This window comes from Mustelus asterias, chromosome 15 (genome assembly GCF_964213995.1).
Source record: "Mustelus asterias chromosome 15, sMusAst1.hap1.1, whole genome shotgun sequence".
Classification (NCBI taxonomy): domain Eukaryota; kingdom Metazoa; phylum Chordata; class Chondrichthyes; order Carcharhiniformes; family Triakidae; genus Mustelus; species Mustelus asterias.
In genome coordinates this window covers 17,518,943-17,539,517 of record NC_135815.1, presented here as the reverse complement: position 1 = coordinate 17,539,517, position 20,575 = coordinate 17,518,943, and positions in this window count along the sequence as shown.

Here is a 20,575-nt window from a genome sequence, read left to right as displayed (position 1 = left end):
CAAAATACACATGTGCAAATCTGGAGACACCCCATTCCCATCCACTTGAAAATGGTAGGTGTAATGTTCAACTGTGGGACTTTTAAATTTTGTCCTCCTCCACCATTTCCTTGATGACGGACAAACTCGCTATCTTTGCAAAAATCTAGGTTAAGGTCTCAATAAACGTTAAATTCTCTTTTTTGAGGAGGAGGTGAATCAGAAGGATTAATACCAGAGATGACAGGCTGATCAAGCACTGTAGGATACTGTCAACTGCAACCCACCGATAGCCATATCTCCCTGCCCCTCAGCAATATTTCAAAAGGTTGCTTCTTCCTCAATTAACAGTAACTGAGTTGTGCCAGCTGAGGGCACAGCTTGTAAGGGATGATATTACAAGAGTGACCACGCTTTGAAAGTACTACATTGGCTGTGAAGCACTTGAGGTGTTTGGATTGTGGAAGGTTCTATATAAATGCAGTTGTTCTTTGGCGTAGCAAATAACTGAACCAAATAATCTGTCCCATCAGGGTGCTATAATGCTCTATTCGACGGCCTGTTGACATGCAGCACTCTTCCACAACTGCCAAGGTTCCGCTTTGGAGATCATGCTGCTACTCCTTCAGACTTGAATCCCATTTTTGGTTAAGTCATTCTGTGTACATCCAATTAGTGACAAACATATCTAATTGAATCTGACAAACTTTCTAATATATAAGGCCACCATCCTTCCCCATTTATGGCAATTCTTGTGTGTCCTTGCATTCGTCACTTTTGGCAGGAGGTTCTGGCTGATCACTTGCAGTGGTAACATTGGAAGTGAGGTGACACTTTCTTCTCTCTGATTCCTTGTGAAGAAGAAATAAAGAGGATGAAGATACTCTGCATTCAGTTAAATGTATAATTATTCAGTGTTATTAAACGTGTTCAGGTGTTGGGTATTAACTGGGGATTTACCTGTGCTCATAAATACAGCAGCTGGCAGAAAGAGGAGTTGTTGTTTGGAAGTTCATGATATGAAATGTATGTCACTGTAAATTAAAGATTATAAGTCTTTAAAGACGAGGCTTCAAGGTTCTAACCTTCACTGCTGGGCTAACTGAGTTCTAATGGATGCTGTCATTCAGATGCAACTCTGATTTTAGTACAAAGGCAAAACACTGAGATGCTAGAAATATTCAGCAGGTCTGGCAGCATCTGTGGAGAAATAAAAGATTAACATTTTGGGTCTGGGAGCTTTCTCCCGAACTGTGAAATGTTAGAGAGGTTTTGAGCAAGTGAAACAGGGGAGGAGGGAAAAAGAACAAAATAATTGGTTTGTGTCAGAGGTTTCATGGTGCAAGGCAAAAATCTCCCATTATAATTAACTGTCATTGGCCTTGCACATGAAACATTTTGTCTTTTAAGGCTTGACTGTAAATCCCTGCCAGGTCCAGGATCCGAGGTGGGTGGAAACTAAAAACAGTCCTGCTAGCCAACATGCCATTTCTCTAGCTCCATCCCAGGTCATTTTTGTTGAAGTTGGATGGGGGATGGCATAATCACCTGTCTATATGTGGTATGTAACCTACGCAGCTCAGGGTGAGAAAGAAATATTCCTTTAAGTTTTTAACATTTTGACACATTTTGCACTTTAAAGCTAAAAAACTTTTTGTATTTGTAGATAAGTAGAAAGAAAATAAAAATGCCCATTTTTCTAGGGAATGTTTGGAATACTGCAATTAATATGCTTATTACTGGAAATATTAAATGCCACAGTAAATGACTGGCCAAGAAGTAAGACTGCTATTTCAGCAACATTTGTTGTTAAAATGAATTCGCAGATTTACCAGGAACAAGAAGAACTCGATGCTTGAAGGGTCCCTCAGAAGATGGTACTCTGATTCAGGGATCATCTCAGCCACAGAAGCTGGAACCTGAAGCTGGAACGCCTACAGAAAGTTAAAGGAGTGCTAAACACCTATATGTGAAGCGGTGTGGGTGCAGGGCTGGTGGCTTTGCAGCAATGTGGTGAAGAAATGGGTTCACTCAAATTACACTGTATTATACTAAGTGATCATATATTTTTAGTTGCACAGTCTAGATTGGTATTCCCTTGAGTACAAAAATTCAAAGGTCTAAGATGATTGAAGTTCTTGATAGGATAGGCCAGAAACTATTTCCTCCTGTGCAGGGAGTGGGATGTCCAGAACAAGGGGACATAATCTTAAAATGAGAACCATAATCTTAAAATGATGTCAGGAAGCAGACAAAAAGGTGTTGGAAATCTGGATCGAGCTCCCCAAAAAGCTGATGAGGCCAGGTAAATTGAGAATTTTCAATTTGAGGTTGATCAACTTTTGTTAGGCAAGAGTATTAGGTGATATAGAAGCAAGTGGATAGGTGGAATCAAAATAGATAACAAACTCAATGGGCGGAAGTTTATGAGATTTATTTCTCAGTGTCCAGCTAGTCTGAAAATGGGAGAGTTCCAGATCCGCTTTTCGGGTGACTTTTCACGCCCAATCTCATGCACTCTGTCTCTGAAATCTTGGCCGAGTCTGTTTCTGGCCACAAGAGGCAGCGGGCAGGGCTTAACTCACCAGAGAGCCTGCGCCTCAGATCAGAGCCACAAACTGCACATGTGCAGAAAAAGCAAAAAATAAAGCAGGTCTCCTGGCAGAACCCGCTGGGCCAGATAGAGCCACCCACTCCCCACCATGGACATCAGATACCCCCCCCCCCAACCCCCCCCCCCCCGCAACATGACTGACCTCCTTATCCACCACTCACTCAACCCCCCCAGGCCCACTTGCCCCCCCCCCCCCCCCCCCCCCGCAACATGACTGACCTCCTTATCCACCACTCACTCAACCCCCCCAGGCCCACTTGCACATGGCTCCCACATCATCCACTGGCCCCGATGGCTGCCTGACATGAACCTCTCTCTCCACTGCCCCCGATCATCACAGAGGCACAAATTCTAACCCCCCCCCCCTCCCCACCCCCCACCCTCCCTGCCCTATCAGCACACCTGCAAGTGCTGACTTGGTTTTCCCTCCATGTTAACAAGGCAAACTCTATTAAACTTGCTGGAATGCTTTAATGGGCACTTGACGCGCCCAAACTGCCTGCAGCTGAACTGCCCTAGTAAGGGACAGCTCCATAAAAACCCCAAGGATGGACAGACTTCCTGGAGGCCATTTCTTCCTGCACCGTACTGCACTGCACAGGAAGAAATGACCTCCAGGAAGTCAGCACCCAGATTTTCAGAATCGGACCTGGCCAGGTTGCTGGAGGCAGTGGAGGCAAGGTGGGACACCCTCTTCCCCCCAGGAGGTCGTCATCCCAGGGGAAGTTATGGAAACGCCTCTGGCCCGGAGAACTGGGAAGCAGTGCTGGAAAAAAATGAATGACCTAATCCGGGCAGCAAGGGTGAGTGTTTAACCTCATCTAGCATCTTTCCCCTAAATGACCCCCAGATCCCCCACCCTCAGCACCCTGCCTGCTTCCAGCTCCTGACCCCCAAGCACCTCCCTCCTCCCCCCCAAGAGTATCACAGCACTTGCCCTCTGAGGGCCACTCCCTGATGCCCTGCAGAACTTCTGCCAGATTTTTTATGGCTCCTTCTGTCCCCAAAGGAGAAGAATACCCATAACCACCAGGAGGGAGTGAAGACAGCAGGTGGTGATCCTGACCTCTGAGTCCTCACCCTCTTTGAGGAGCAAGCGCTGGAGTTTGCGGGAGTCGAAGGGATGCAGACAATTAGCAACAGCATGGTCGGGCTGGAACATAGAAGTGAGCACCTGCCAATCCTCCACTTTATGGAGAAATATCAACTAAGTTGCATGCAGCCCAGATTCCTCTACCTCCCTTGCACTTAACATTGTGTCCTGTGTTGCAGGAAGGGACCCTGACGTGCCCAGGCCATCTGGCATCGTGGTCCCACTGCTGCTTCTACCCATCCTGCCCCTAACAACTCAGAGGACTCCTCGGAGGAAACCGGTGAAGGGACCTCCGAGGCCGGCACCAGTCTGGCGTCAGCTTTCACCTCGCAATTCACCATCCCAGAGACTCTCACATCGGTGGGTCAAGTTGGTGGCAAAGCATCTGGGTTACTCTCTGGTGCGCATGACACATCTGCTGATGTACATTGGGTGGAGGAGGGAACATTCGAGGCCTCTGGCACGCAGGGGCCTGCCGGAGGTGAGGACTCAGCTGGCCCCAGGCTACATGCTGGGTCTCTGAGATCACTTCTTCCTCAGCTGCTGGAGATGCAGCAACAGAGCCAGGGAATGCAGGAAGGGCTGGCAGCAACACTGTACCAACTGAGAGGCTGTTGGGAGGAGTCCCAAAACTTTCAGGCAGACCAGCTATTGTCTGTCTTGCATGGTTTCCAGGCCAACACTGCAAGGCTGGCGTCCGCAGTAGAAAGCCCGGGGCAGGCGATCCTCACCATGAGTGGCAGGTTCCAAGCAATGGAGTCACAGCAGGCCACAACGGAATCCCAGAGGGCCACAGCCCAGTCGCAGCAGGCCACAGCTGAAGGCTTCAACAGGCTTCTCAAGATTCTGTAGCCCATGGCTGAGAGGCTCAAGAGCTTGCAGTAGACCGAGCAGGACAATGCTGAGGCACAGCAGGCTATGGCTGCAGCCTTTGCGAACGTGGCCCAGTCACAGAGGGTCATGGCTCAGAGGCTGCAGAGATTGCAGGAGACCCAGCAGGACAGTGCTGAGACTCAGCGGGCTACGGCAGCATCCCTTGAGAATATGGCCCAGTCACAGAGGGCCATGGCTGAGGAGCTGCAGAACATGGCCCAGTCTCAGAGGGCACTTGCTGGTGCCATTGACAGCTGGCTCCCAATTCAGGTTGCCATCGCAGAGGGCTCGGCCACCATGGCTAGAACGCAGGTGGTCCTTCAGGACTGGCAGGGCCAGGTGATGCCAGAGCTTCTGGAGCTCACTGCAGAACATAAGAACATAAGAACTAGGAGCAGGAGTACGCCATCTGGCCCCTTGAGCCTGCTCCGCCATTCAATAAGATCATGGCTGATCTTTTTGTGGACTCAGCTCCACTTACCCGCCTGCTCACCATAACCCTTAATTCCTTTACTGTTCAAAAATGTATCTATCCTTGCCTTAAAAACATTCAATGAGATAGCCTCAACTGCTTCACTGGGCAGGGAATTCCACAGATTCACAACCCTTTGTGTGAAGAAGTTCCTCCTCAACTCAGTCCTAAATCTGCTTCCCCTTATTTTGAGGCTATGCCCCCTAGTTCTAGTTTCACCCGCCAGTGGAAACAACTTCCCTGCTTCTATCTTATCTATTCCCTTCATAATCTTATATGTTTCTATAAGATCTCCCCTCATTCTTCTGAATTCCAATGAGTATAGCCCCAGTTTACTCAGTCTCTCCTCATAAGCTAACCCTCTCAACTCCGGAATCAACCTAGTGAATCTCCTCTGCACCCCCTCCAGTGCCAGTATATCCTTCCTCAAGTAAGGAAATCAAAACTGTACACAGTACTCCAGGTGTGGCCTCACCAGCACCTTATATAGCTGCAACATAATCTTGCTGTTTTTAAACTCCATCCCTCTGGCAATGAAGGACAAAATTCCATTTGCCTTCTTAATTACCTGCTGCACCTGCAAACCAACTCCTTGAGATTTCTGCACAAGGACACCCAGATCCCTCTGCACAGCAGCATGCTGCAATTTTTTACCATTTAAATAATAGTCCATTTTGCTGTTATTCCTACCAAAATGGATGACCTCACATTTACCAACATTGTACTCCATCTGCCAGACCCTCGCCCACTCACTTAGATTATCTATATCCCTTTGCAGACTTTCAGCGTCCTCTGCACACTTTGCTCTTCCACCCATCTTAGTGTCATCTGCGAATTTTGACACACTACACTTGGTCCCCAACTCCAAATCATCTATGTAAATTGTAAACAATTGCGGTCCCAACACTGATCCCTGAGGCACACCACTATTCACTGATCGCCAACCAGAAAAATACCCATTTACCCCCACTCTTTGCTTTCTGTTCATTAACCAATCCTCTATCCATGCTAATACATTACCCGTAACACTGTGCACCTTTATCTTATGTAGCAGTCTTTGGTGCGGCACCTTGTCAAATGCCTTCTGGAAATCCAGATGCACCACATCCACAGGTTCCCCATTGTCCACTGCACATGTAATGTTCTCAAAGAATTCCCCCAAATTAGTCAAACATGACCTGCCCTTCATGAACCCATGCTGCACCTTGCCAATAGGCCAATTTATATCCAGATGTCTCGCTATTTCTTTCTTGATGATAGATTCAAGCATTTTCCCTACTACAGAAGTTAAGCTAACCGGCCTACAGTTACCTGCCTTTTATCTACCTCCTTTTTTAAACAGTGGCATCACATTTGCTGTTTTCCAATCTGCGGGAACCACCCCAGAGTCCAGCGAATTTTGGTAAATTACCACTAGTGCATTTGCTATTTCTCCCGCCATCTCTTTTAGTACCCTGGGGTGCATTCCATCAGGACCAGGAGACTTACAAACAAACAAAGAACAATACAGCACAAGAACATGCCCTTCGGCCTCCAAGCCCGCGCCACTCCCTGGTCCCAACGAGACCATTCTTTTGTATCCCTCCATTCCCACTCCGTTCATGTAGCTATCTAAATAAGTCTTAAACGTTCCCAGTGTGTCTGCCTCCACCACCTTGCCCGGCAGCGCATTCCAGGCCCCCACCACCCTCTGTGTAAAATACGTCCTTCTGATATCCATGTTAAACCTCCCCCCCTTCACCTTGAACCTATGACCCCTCGTGAACATCACCACCGACCTGGGAAAAAGCTTCCCACCGTTCACCCTATCTATGCCTTTCATAATTTTATACACCTCTATTAGGTCACCCCTCATCCTCCGTCTTTCCAGTGAGAACAACCCCAGTTTACCCAATCTCTCCTCATAACTAAGCCCTTCCATACCAGGCAACATCCTGGTAAACCTCCTCTGCACTCTCTCTAAAGCCTCCACGTCCTTCTGGTAGTGTGGCGACCAGAACTGGGCGCAGTATTCCAAATGGGGCCGAACCAACGTTCTATACAACTGCAACATTAGAACCCAACTTTTATACTCTATGCCCCGTCCTATAAAGGCAAGCATGCCATATGCCTTATTCACTACCTTCTCCACCTGTGACGTCACCTTCAAGGATCTGTGGACTTGCACACCCAGGTCCCTCTGCGTATCTACACCCTTTATGGTTCTGCCATTTATCGTATAGCTCCCCCCTACGTTAGTTCTACCAAAATGCATCACTTCGCATTTATCTGGATTGAACTCCATCTGCCATTTCTTTGCCCAAATTTCCAGCCTATCTATATCCTTCTGTAGCCTCTGACAATGTTCCTCACGATCTGCAAGTCCAGCCATTTTTGTGTCGTCCGCAAACTTACTGATCACCCCAGTTACACCTTCTTCCAGATCGTTTATATAAATCACAAACAGCAGAGGTCCCAATACAGAGCCCTGCGGAACACCACTAGTCACAGGCATCCAGCCGGAAAAAGACCCTTCCACTACCACCCTCTGTCTTCTGTGACCAAGCCAGTTCTCCACCCATCTAGCCACCTCCCCCTTTATCCCATGAGATCCAACCTTTTGCACCAACCTACCATGAAGGACTTTGTCAAACGCTTTACTAAAGTCCATATAGACGACATCCACGGCCCTTCCCTCGTCAACCATTCTAGTCACTTCTTCAAAAAACTCCACCAGGTTAGTGAGGCAGGACCTCCCTCTCACAAAACCATGCTGACTGTCGTTAATGAGTTTATTCCTTTCTAAATGCGCATACATCCTATCTCTAAGAATCCTCTCCAACAACCTCCCGACCACGGACGTCAAGCTCACCGGCCTATAATTTCCCGGGTTATCCTTCCTACCCTTCTTAAATAACGGGACCATATTAGCTATCCTCCAATCCTCTGGGACCTCATCTGTGTCCAGTGACGAGACAAAGATTTGTGTCAGAGGCCCAGCGATTTCATCTCTCGTCTCCCTGAGCAGCCTGGGATAGATTCCATCAGGCCCTGGGGCCCTTGTCTACATTTAGCCCCATTAACTTGCCCAACACTACCTCTTTCGTGATAATGATAGTTTCTGGGTTCTCACCTGCCATAGCCTTCCTGTCATCAATTTTTGGCATGTTGTTTGTGTCTTCCACTATGAAGACCGACACAAAATACCTGTTCAATGCCTCAGCCATTTTCTCATTTCCAGTTATCACATCCCCCTTCTCAATGTTTACTTTTGCCACTCTTTTTCATTTTATATATCTGTAGAAACTTTTGCTATCTGTTTTTATATTCTGAACTAGTTTACTCTCATAATCCATCTTACCTTTCTTTATAGCTTTTTTCGTGGCTTTCTGCTGACCTTTAAAGATTTCCCAATCCTCTAGGTTCCCACTAATCTTTGCCACTTTGTACGCATTTTCTTTCAATTTGATACCCTCCTTTATTTCCTTAGATATCCATGGCTGATTATCTCTTTTTCTCCAGTCCTTTCTTATCACTTTATATACTTTTGCTGATCACTGTGAAAGTTAGAAATAGGAAAGGAGCGGTCACATTGTTGGGAGTTTTCTATAGGCCCCCAAATAGTAATAGAGATGTGGAGGAGGAAATTGCAAAGCAGATTATGGATAGGTGTGGAGGTCACAGGGTAGTTGTCATGGGTGACTTTAACGCATAAGATGCAAGACTGGGCCGAGAAGTGGCAGATGGACTTCAACCCAGATAAGTGTGTGGTGGTTCATTTTGGCAGGTCGAATAGGATGAAAGAATATAATATTAAGGGTAAGATGCTTGGCAGTGTGCAAGATCAGAAGGATTTTGGAGTCCGGGTTCATAGGACGCTCAAAGCAGCGCGTCGCAGGTAGAGGCTGTGGTTAAGAAGGCGTATGGAATACTGGCCTTCATCAATAGAGGAATTGAGTTTAGAAATCGGGAGATAATGCTGCAGCTGTATAGGAGCCTGGTCAGACCCCACCTGGAGTACTGTGCCCAGTTCTGGTCGCCTCATTACAGAAAGGATGTGGAAGCCATAGAAAGGGTGCAGAGGAGATTTACAAGGATGTTGCCTGGATTAGGTGGCATGCCTTATGAGGATAGGTTGAGAGAGCGAGGTCTTTTCTCCTTGGAGAAGCGAAGGATGAGAGGTGACCTGATAGAGGTGTATAAGATGTTGAGAGGCATTGATAGAGTGGATTCTCAGAGGCTTTTACCCAGGGCTGAAATGGTTGCCACAAGAGGTCACAGGTTTAGGGTGCTGGGGAGTAGGTACAGAGGAGATGTTAGGGGTAAGTTTTTCACTCAGAGGGTGGTTGGTGCGTGGAATCGGCTGCCGGTAGTGGTGGTGGAGTCAGATTCGATAGGGTCTTTTAAGAGACTTTTGGATAGGTTCATGGAAGTTAGTAAGATAGAGGGTTATTGGTGAGTCTCGTAGGTAGGGACATGTTCGGCGCAACTTGTGGGCCGAAGGGCCTGTTTGTGCTGTAGCTTTTCTATGTTCTATCGCTTTGAAAGTCCTCCACTGTTCCTCAATTGTCTCACCATAAAGTTTTTGCTCCCAGTCTACCTTAGCCAACTCCTCCCTCATCCCTTTATAGTCTCCTTTGTTTAAGCACAAGATACTGGTATTGGATTTTACCTTCTCACGCTCCATCTGTATTTTAAATTCAACCATACTGTGATCGCTTCTTCCAAGAGGATCCCTAACTGCAAGATCATTAATTATTCCCGTCTCATTACACAGGACCAGATCTAGGATAGCTTGCTCCCTTGTCGGTTCCATTACATACCGTTCAAGGAAGCTATCGCGGATACATTCTATGAACTCCTCCTCAAGGCTGCCTTGACCGACCTGGTTTGACCAATTGATATGTAGATTAAAATCCCCCATGATAATTGCTGTACCATTTCTACATGCATCAGTTATTTCTTTGTTTATTTCTCGCCCCACCATGATGTCATAATTTGGTGGCCTATAGACTACGCCTATCAGTGACTTTTTCTCCTTACTATTTCTAATTTCCACCCAAATGGATTCAACCTTTTTTTCCATAGAATCTATATCATCTCTCACTACCGCCCTGATATCATCCTTAAATATCAGAGCTACACCACCCCCCTTACCTTCCTGTTGGTCCCTCCGAACAGTTTGATATCCCTGGATATTCAACTCCCAGTCGTGACCATCCTGCAACCATGTCTCTGTGATGGCCACCAAATCATACTCGTTCGCAATGATTTGTGCTGTCACAGAGGGCCATGGCTGAGGGGCTGCAGAACATGGCCCAGTCTCAGAGGGCACTTGCTGGTGCCATTGACAGCTGGCTCCCAATTCAGGTTGCCATCGCAGAGGGCTCGACCACCACTACCCACTACCCAGATGTGGGCCCAAGTGCCAGCATGCATACGGAGCACAGGTAGGATTCAGACTACTTTGCACCAGGGCATCATCACAATGATGCTTAGTGAGTCGTCATCACCCTCTTGCCTGCCAAAGAAACTGGCTAACACAGCATATCTACGTCCACCACTCTAGTGTTACAATGTTGCAGGAGGTTGTAGGACTCCGGGGGGGGAAGGGGGGGGGAGAGAGATGTTGGAGGAGAAGGGAACCCATGTGTGGCAACACAGCCTCCTATTGTCCAAAGCGAGTGTTGATCAGGGCCTCCCTTGCTGCCCTCGCATGCCTGAACTTGACTGCCGCCGGTCCTTCAGCGCCTGGGTGGTGTTGCTCTTCGTCATTGTCCTCCTCCTCTTCCTCCTCCTCCTGCTCGGCGGCCTCCTCCCCAGCAACACTAGCTGGTCGACCTCCATGTCCTCCTCTTCAAGAAGGTCTCAGTGCTGCGCCAGGTTGTGTAGGGCACAGCACACCACCACTATGCAGGACGGTATCAGGGGGCTATATTGGAGGGCCCCACCAGAGTCATCCAGGCACCTGAACCACATCTTGAGGAGCCCTATGCACCGCTCCTCTATTGAATGGGTGGCAACATTATATCGGGTCTCCGCCCCAGTCTGACCTCCGCACAGGCACCATCAGCCAAGTCTGAGGCAGGTACCCCATGTCCCCCATGAGCCAATCCTGCACCCATGGCTCCTCAATGACCTCCAGGATATCGGAACTCCTCAATATGAAGCTGTCATGCATGCTGTCGGAGTGTCTGTCACAGACGTGCATAATGTTGAGCTGATGGTCACATACCAATTGCACATTTATTGAATGGAAGCCCTTTTTATTCATGAATCTTCCTGGATTCTTGACCAGAGCCTTGAGGGTGAAGTGGGTACAGTCTATGGCCCCCTGCACATTTGGCATCCCCGCGATGGCTGCAAATCCTGCAGCCCGCGCTTCCTGTTGGGCCTAGTCAAGGTCAAATATTATATACTGGGTAGCCCGGGCCTAAAGGGCATTATTGACCTCCTTCACACACTTGTGGATGGATGATTGTGAAATTCCACACAGGTCTCCATTGGCAATCTGGAAAGACTCAGTAGCGTAAACTTTTAAGGCAGCCATCACTTTCACAGTCACCAGGTGTGGGTGTCCTCCTCATGCCCCGAGGTGCAAGATCCTGCAACAAATAGTACAAGCGTTGCACTGTCTCCTTTCGGAGCCGGAACCGTCGGTGGCACGTGATGTCCGACAGTTGTTCGAAGGACACTCGAATGCAGAACTGCTGGGGTCTCTGCTCCCTCCTTCTCCTGCACCCCTGGGGCGAATGACAGCCACTTCCTGCCTCCGATGGCTGACTCCCTCTCCTCCTGTCAGTGGTCAGGCCAGGGCCTCCTCTGCCTGCAAATCATTTTCCTGCTCCTCCTCCTCAGCTCCAGCAGCAACCAAAAGAACAACAAGATCATTGGGTTGCATTGCAAAAGCCATCTCGTCAATCTGAAGGGGAGGGGAAATTTGGGGAAGGGGAGAGACAGATGGAGAGGTTAAAGAACTCTGCTCACCCCCACCCCAGCAACACAGCTCCCCAAACCCCCCACCACAGCCCCCACTAACACATATCTAGAAACCCATGTAGTTGTGACCACAGACACTGCTGCTTGACAGGTCCTGAAGTTTCAGCACTGCTACTTCAAAGAGTTTCCAGCACATCCCCCCCACCTGCAACAGTGCATCCTGCTGCCTGCACTAGGACCCAGAAGCATCCTGAAGACTCGAGGTCAGCGCTCAGATGTGGGTCCGTGTTGAGAGTCCAAGGTTGGACTCCGGGATCAACAACAGCTCCCCCCGACCCGAAACGCAACCCCCTCTGAGCAGCACGGAACAGTTTGAACACTGAGACTTACCTCCTCATTCACCCTCACTGATCAAGTACCAGAATCCGACTTTATCGATGAGGTGTTTTCCAGACTGATCTGGCTGTGGCGAACGAGGTCGTAAATGCAGGTGAGCTGGGACGATTGGGAGTGAAGTTCGCCAATGACATTATGATGCTTGCAAAATCATGTAAACTGATGTCTTGCCCACTTTGGGCAGGCTCCTGATCGCGTTGATTTTTTTCCAGTGGTAAGATGGCAATGGGTGCGAAAACGGGCACCATTCCCACTAGCCGCTTTACACACGATTTTATTACATTTTCCCGCCAAAAAACGGGTGCAAAGAGATCGTAAAATTCCACCCAATGAGTTGAATGCCTATTCCAGTTCATATAGTCCAGTGGCAATCTGGGTGTTTCCGACATGCAAACTGCCGTGATCTATTTCTGTGGCTGCAGAACACACTAACAGGAAAATCTGACAATAGAGTTGAAAGTCACGTTCTGTGATCAATACATAGAAAAACTAAGCTGAAAAGCTTCAGAATCTGTGAGATTTCCCTCCCTCAGTAATAGCACTCCTTTCAGTCAGAAAGTAATATGGTTAAATCCAAGCTGACACTTTGTTGCAAGCAGTAATGTAGTGTTACATAGGAACAAAAGAAATAGGAGCAGGAGTAGAGTACTCAACTCCTTGAGCCTGCTCCACCATTCAACTAGATAATGGCTGATCTACCTCAATGTAGTTTTCCCGAACTATCCCCATATCCCTTGATATTTTTAATATCTAGTAATCCATCGCTCTCTGTCTTGAATATACTCAATGACTGAGTCACCACAGTCCTTTCTGGAGTACAGAATTCCAAAGATTTACCACCCTCTAAATGAAGAAATTCCTTCTCGTCTCAGTACTAAATGGCCTACCTCTTATTCTGAGACTATGTGCCCCGGTCCTGGACACCCCAGCCATGGGAAACATCCTTCCTGCATCTATCCTGTCAAGCCTTGTAAGAATTTTTCTAAACTCTAGAGAACTTATACTGTAATTGGCAGAACCCTTGGGAACATTAACATCCAGAAGCATCTGGGCATGCAGGTCCACAGTTCCCTAAAGGTGACAACACAGGTGGCCAAGGTGATTAAGAAGGTATATGGCATATTTGCCTTCATCAGCTGGGCCACTGAGTACAAGAGTTGGGAAATCATGTTGCAGCTATATAAAATCTTGGTTAGGCCATATTTTGAGTATTGCGTGCAGTTCTGGTCACCACACTACCAGAAGGAGGTGGAAGCTTTGGAGAAAGTGCAAAGACTACATTCACCAGGATGTTGCCTGGTCTCGAAGGTGTTGACTATGAGGAGAGGTTGAATAAACTAGGATTGTTTTCACTGGAAAGACAGAGGCTGAGGGAAGACCTGATAGAGATCTATAAAATTATGAGAGACATAGACAGGATGGATAGTTAGAGGCATTTTCCAAGGGTGGAAGTATTAATTGCAAGGGGGGGCACAGGTTCAAGGTGAGAGGGGGTAAGTTTTCACGCAGAGAGCGTGAAAGTCCAAAGATGTGCGGGTTAGGTTGATTGGCCAGGTTAAAAAAATTGCCCCTTAGAGTCCTGGGATGCGTAGGTTAGAGGGATTAGCGGGTAAAATATGTGGGGGTAGGGCCTGGGTGGGATTGTGGTCGGTGCAGACTCGATGGGCCGAATGGCCTCCTTCTGCACTGTAGGGTTTCTATGAGAGCGGTGGGTGCCTGGAACATGCTGCCAGAGGAGGTGGTGGAAGCAGGCAGATCAGCAGCATTTAAGAGACATCTGAACGGGTACATGAATAGGGAGGAAATAGAGGGATATGGACCGAGTAAGGGCAGAAGGTTTTTATTTTAGTTTACTTCAGACACCATGATCGGCAGAGGCTTGGAAGGCCGAAGGGCCTGTTCCTGTGCTGTACTTTTCTTTGTTCTTTGTTCTAGAACAAAGGCCATGTCTCCTCAATCTCCTGATATGTCGTCTTTTGGATGAAATGTTAAACTGAGGCTCTGCCTGCTCTCTCAGGTAGATAAGAATGATATATTTAAAGAGAAGCAGGTGTTGAGACCAACATTTATACTTGAACCAACATCACTAAAAACAGGTTTTCTGATCTTGTATCTCATTGATACTTCCCTGTGATACAACAGTACATAGCAGAAGTAATTTTTAATTTTTTGGAAAGGGCTTTAGGACATATTGAGAGAGTAAAAGGCATCATATAAATGCAAATTATTTTCCTTTCTTTAACCGCATTAAAGATTGCTAGCAGAGTGGTGCTCACTAATCATCACCTCCTTTACCGTCACTTTCTTGCTTAATGGATTATAATGGGCTTTATGTTCAATGCCTAAAGGTTTGTTCTTTTCAACAGATTCAGATACATTTTTCATCTGATAATATCAGTCCTTCATTGTCAAACCTTTTTTAAAAAACTATTTTTGCAATGTGATTCCCATCTATAATAGTATTGACACAACTCTCTCTTTGGACCAGGACACATTATCATATTCCTCTCATTATAGGTTAACCAGACATTACCTGGAATCTATTAAATATAAGCTGACTGTGTTGGATGCTGCCACGTGGTGCCCAAAGTAAAAAGTTGTTTGATTCCCAAGCACTAGTTTTCTTCAGCAGAAAAATCCACCAAAGCTTGTAAAATAGATGCTTGAGTTGTAATTTTCATAAGACTTTGATCACTTTGTTGGCCTGTGAGACAAAACGTATTCTCTCTTCAAGGAAAATAAAGGAGGCATTTAATGGATACAATGCACTCCAGAGACCTGAGCACATAATCCAGGCTGATGCTTCAGTGCAGTATTGAACGCTGCACTGTTAGAAATGACATTTATTTGATGACACATTACACTCTCTCAGGTTGACACATGGAACGTTTTAAAGACCAGGAGGCTTGATCCTGGTGTTGGTGGCCAAACAGGCCTTTCAGCTGTCTACCACCCCTGTCCGTAACATAGACAGAAGCTATTTCTGCAGGTTGGGGTGTCTATGTCTAGGAGGCATAGCCTTAAGAGTTAGAGTCAGGCCCTTAAGGAGTTAAGTTAAGAAACACTTCTATGCATAAAGAGTGGTGGATTTCTTGAAGATTCTATTGATCCTGTTTCTATCAAATGGCTGGCCACAACTTTGCCTGAGGGAATAATCTTCATTTTTGGGGTGCTACCACATCATATCTGCCAGCAGGAGACCACAAAATCTCCACCTATAAGTGTAGCCCTTTTCATGTTGTGATGGCTGCAGGCTAGATACAAAACTTTTACATTCAGATTAATGGAGAAATTGACAGCTACCAAAGGCTGAACTTTCCTATCCCCACAAAGATGGAATTGGAGGGACTGGGGAAATGGGGGAAAACTATGTTGGGCTGGCTCCATACACAGTTCTCCCTTCCAGAAGCATTTTAGGGGTAGGCTGGGACCAAGCCTGGCTGCCTGCTTCATAGAGAAGGGTAGCTAATTAGGGTAATTAAGACCCTTCTTAGGGGCCATTTTGAAATGGTGATAAGATTATCTCCCCCTTACCAACTGAGTAAGGAAGGTGCTCATTGGAAGTGGCATCCCAGTAACAGACCATGTGGCCAATGGAGCCAGAAGCTCCGTGCCTCGGGGATCAAAGGCTATAATCGTGTCCTTATTAGGCTGCAGAAAGGTTGGGTTTTTGCTCTACCCAAAGGGCCTACTGGCTTCAGCCTCATTATTTAAAGGTATTTCTCTTACTTTGAAGATAAATTTCCTTATTGATTCTACTAAGATGGTAAATGTTTTTTTTTGCTGTGTTTATATTTTACCTCAAAATATCAAAAACAGGAAATCTTTCAGCTGTGTTTACAATCTCCCCTGTGTCAAGTGACTTGAAAATATAATTTGAATTGCCACTGTCAGATTGGAGAATGTAATTGTGCATTTAGGATGATTTGTCCTGGAGTGTTAGACAGTGCCCTCTTATACCTTCCCTTTAAATTAATTTGTTTGGCATTTACAGTCTTTAATAAATGGGGAAAATTCCCCCAGAAGCAAAAACATTTTGTTGTATGTGATTTCACTGCCTCTCAACATGCATAATAATTGCAATATGTGAATACTAAAGATGACAATTTACACGTGTAAACTATCACACAACGCTCTCCAACATGATACGGTCTTTGAGAATTGGTTTAATGAGTTTACGATTCTCTCGCACCTCTAAATTACACACAACTCATCAATGAGAGGGATCCAGCCATTTGTCCGGTGTGGAGGGCATGGGCTGTGACTAGCCATTTTATAGAAACAGGGATCAATGGAATCTTCAAGAAATCCACCATGAATAGGAGAAGCTGCTGGAGTAGGTGAAGTATTTGAGCATGATATCCAGCAGGACCTAGACAGCCAACAGACCAGGAGTGAGTAAGAGAGTCAGTAGACCAGGGGTGGTAAGAACCAGGAGGATCGAGGGCAAAAGAAATAAAGCTTGCCCAAACTGGACCTTAAAATGGAACTCTGGTATTACTGATTTTTACTGGGATTTGAAAATTCTGAACTGGTTTTTCCCTTCTGAGTGCCACAGGACCAACAGTAGGGAAAAATAAGAGGACCAAGTATGAGAGAACAATTCATTTTCTAGAACCCTGTCATGGCTGAATATAGATTTCTCTACAGATATAAAAAAAGAGACTTCTTACTGCTGCAACGTGTGCTGCTCACTGTGCAGACTTATAAAGATGGCTGCTACATCATATGGCATTGCATCACTTCCTGTATTGACTTAACTATTTACATAATCAGATATTTAAATGAGTATATTTTACATACTATCAAGGACACTATCATAACATTCCCTCTTCTTTGAATAAAACAAAATCAATATAATCAAATCTAACCTGTATGGAACATAACAATTGGCAACTATAAGACTATTTAACAAGGGACATTTATTTCACAACATGGGCGGCACAGTGACACAGTGGTTAGCACCGCTGCCTCAGTGCCAGGGACCCGAGTTCAATTCCAGCCTTGGGTGACTGTGTGGAGTTTGCACATTCTCCCTGTGTCTGCGTGGATCTCCTCTGGGTGCTCTGGTTTCCTCTCACAGTCCCAAGATATGCAGGTAAGGTTGATTGCCCATGCTAAAAAAATTGTTTGGGAGAGGGGGTGGGTGAGAATTAGTGGGGTAAATACGTGGGGTTACCGGGATAGGCGCTGGGTGGGATACTCTGTCGGAGAGTCAGTGCAGACTCAATGGGCCGAATGGCCTGCTTCTGCACGGTAGGGATTCTATGATAACAAGAGCATTTGCAACACTGCTTTTGAAATGCGGCCTATGCTGTATAATCTCGGTAGTGTACTGGTTATTATCAGCTGACTCGACCAGACCTTATACCATTACATGTAGATGTGATTTTGAACTGTTTGGCCATGTACATTTGCTGTGATGTACATTGTACTGCATTTTGTCTGTTCATCTGCAAAATGTACATGCTTGTGGATAGGTCATGCTGGTTGGTCATCTTGTGCATGCAAACAGGGAATTTCCTGAGGTGAGATTGATTCCTTAACAGTAAAACATCATTTTGTGTCGTCCTTGTATGAATATGGTTCTTTTGCATACCTTGGGCATTTCCGCTCGGGACCAAAACTGTTCTTGCACACAAGTGCCAGGCTAAGACCATCACCAACAAGAGAATCTAACCATCGCCCCATGACATTCAGTGGCATTACCATCGCAGAATCTACCACTAACAACATCCTGGGGGCTTCCCATTGATCACAAACCTAACTGGACTAGCCCTATGAATACTGTGGCTTCCAGAGCAGTAAGAAGTCTCACAACACCAGGTTAAAGTCCAACAGGTTTATTTGGTAGCAAAAGCCACTAGCTTTCAGAGCGCTGCCCCTTCGTCAGGTAAGTGGGAGTTCTGTTCACAAACAGGGCATATAAAGCCACAAACTCAATTTACAATATAATGGTTGGAATGCGAGTCTTTACAGGTAATCAAGTCTTAAAGGTACAGACAATGTGAATGGAGAGAGGGTTAAGCATAGGTTAAGGAGATGTGTATTGTCTTCAGCTGGGACGGTTAGTGAGATTTTGCAAGCCCAGGCAAGTCATGGGGGTTACAGACAGTGTGACATGAACCCAAGATCCCGGTTGAGGTTGCCCTCATGTGTGCGGAACTTGGCTATCAGTCTCTGCTCAGCGACTCTGCGTTGTCGTGTGCCGTGAAGTCGTCGAACTTCACAACAACGCAGAGTCGCTGAGCAGAGACTGATAGCCAAGTTCCGCACACATGAGGACGGCCTCAGCCAGGATCTTGGGTTCATGTCACACTATCTGTAACCCCTATGACTTTAACCTGGTGTTGTGAGACTTCTTACTGAGTTTACCCCAGTCCAACGCTGGCATCTCCACATCATGACTTCCAGAGCAGGTCAAAGGATAGGAATCCTGCAGCGAGTAACTCATGTCCTGATTCCTCAAAGCTTGTTCACAAACAACAAGACACAAAAAGAAGTGTCATGGAATACCCTCCCTTTGCCTGGATGAATGCAACTCCAACAACACTCAAGAAATTTGACACCATCCAGGATAAAGCAGCCCACTTGATTGGCATCCCTTCTATATACATGCACTCCCTCCACTGCCAACGTACAGTAGCAGCAGTGTGTGCCAACTACAAGATGCACTGCCGGAACCCACTCAGACTCTTTAGACACCACCTTCTGAACCTACGGCCACTACCATGGCCACTACCATCTAAAAGGACAGGAACAACAGATACATGGGAACACCACCATCTGGAAGTTCCCCTCCAGGCCACTCATCATTCTGTCTTGAAAATATATCGTCATTCCTTCACTGTCACTGAGTCAAAATCCTGAAACTCCCTCCCTACAGAACTGTGCATGTATCTACACCACATGGTTCAAGAAGGCAGCTCACTACCACCTTCTCAAAGGGAATTAGGATTGGGCAATATATGATGGCCTAGAATGAATGGATTAAAAAAAAGGACCCTCACCTTCTAGCTAATGGATAATGATGACAACTCTGCACCTACATGCATGTCATGCGCGTTTTTCATCTTATCCTGCCTCTAATGCAGACAGTCTGTAAACGTGGATGATTGGGTGAGATGATAACTCGACAATGTGGCTCACTCCAACCAACTGAAAAGAATCTCAGCTGGTGATAGTAATCTGGAGTTAGAAATATTAAGCAGAGGTGCAATAATGCATCTTCGATATCTTGTCTGGTTTCTGAACATTTTTGATCAAGGATTTGACTGTCCTGACCATACATTCAGTCATCCCATTCGAATGTGGATATCGGGGTGATGATGTGACATGGTTGATGGACTATCATTCACAGATGTCCTGGAACAGTCTTCCATTGTATTGTGGACATTTTTTGGATATCACTTCACTGGAACACCAAAAAGAGTAAAGATGCTGTTAACAGTGCTGACCACTGCTGCGTTTGTTTTGGCTTGAAGCTTCTGCACGTAAATGAACTAATGGTAGCCAGTCACAAGTAGGTAATCTTCTCTGCCCACCACAAACAAATCTGTAGCCATTTTGGTCCATGGTGGCAATGGTGTGTCATGAGGTTGGACAAGTTCCTTCTGTAGCTGAATCTTATCAAGAGCAATATCACCGATTGCTGGCAGCTCTTTGGACTTCAGACACAGGCTGTTACGAACTGGAATGTAAAAAGAAATTCTCGGTTATATTGCCTCATGCCTTGAAAGTATATCACTGTTCCTTCACTGTCACTAGATCAAAATCCTGGAACTCCCTCCCTATGGAACTGTGCATGTACCCACACCACATGGCTGGACATTGGGCTGCCATCAGACTTTCTTTGCTGCTGGTCTCATCACTTCTGGTTCCCAAAGCAAACTCTGAGCCATTTGTTCAGGTTCTCTTGCTCTGACCTTAATTTCTGTGGTCTTCAGACTGGGTCAGCTCATGGATGGTGGCCATGTTAAATTGGTAGCATGCTGGCAAACTTCTACATCCACTATGTAAAATATCTGAGTCGACCATGTTGACTCCTTGTACCTGCATTCCAGGTCCAGGGAATCTAGGTACGTTATTGTCAAACCATTGAATGTTGTGAGCTTCACACTTGTGGGTTGGGTTACATACTTCCATGACTCACATACATATCTTTGAGAATGCAAAAATGTAGAATGTTGGCACTTGTTGTCAGTCTTGCCTGCCAGATTTGTTCAGAGTA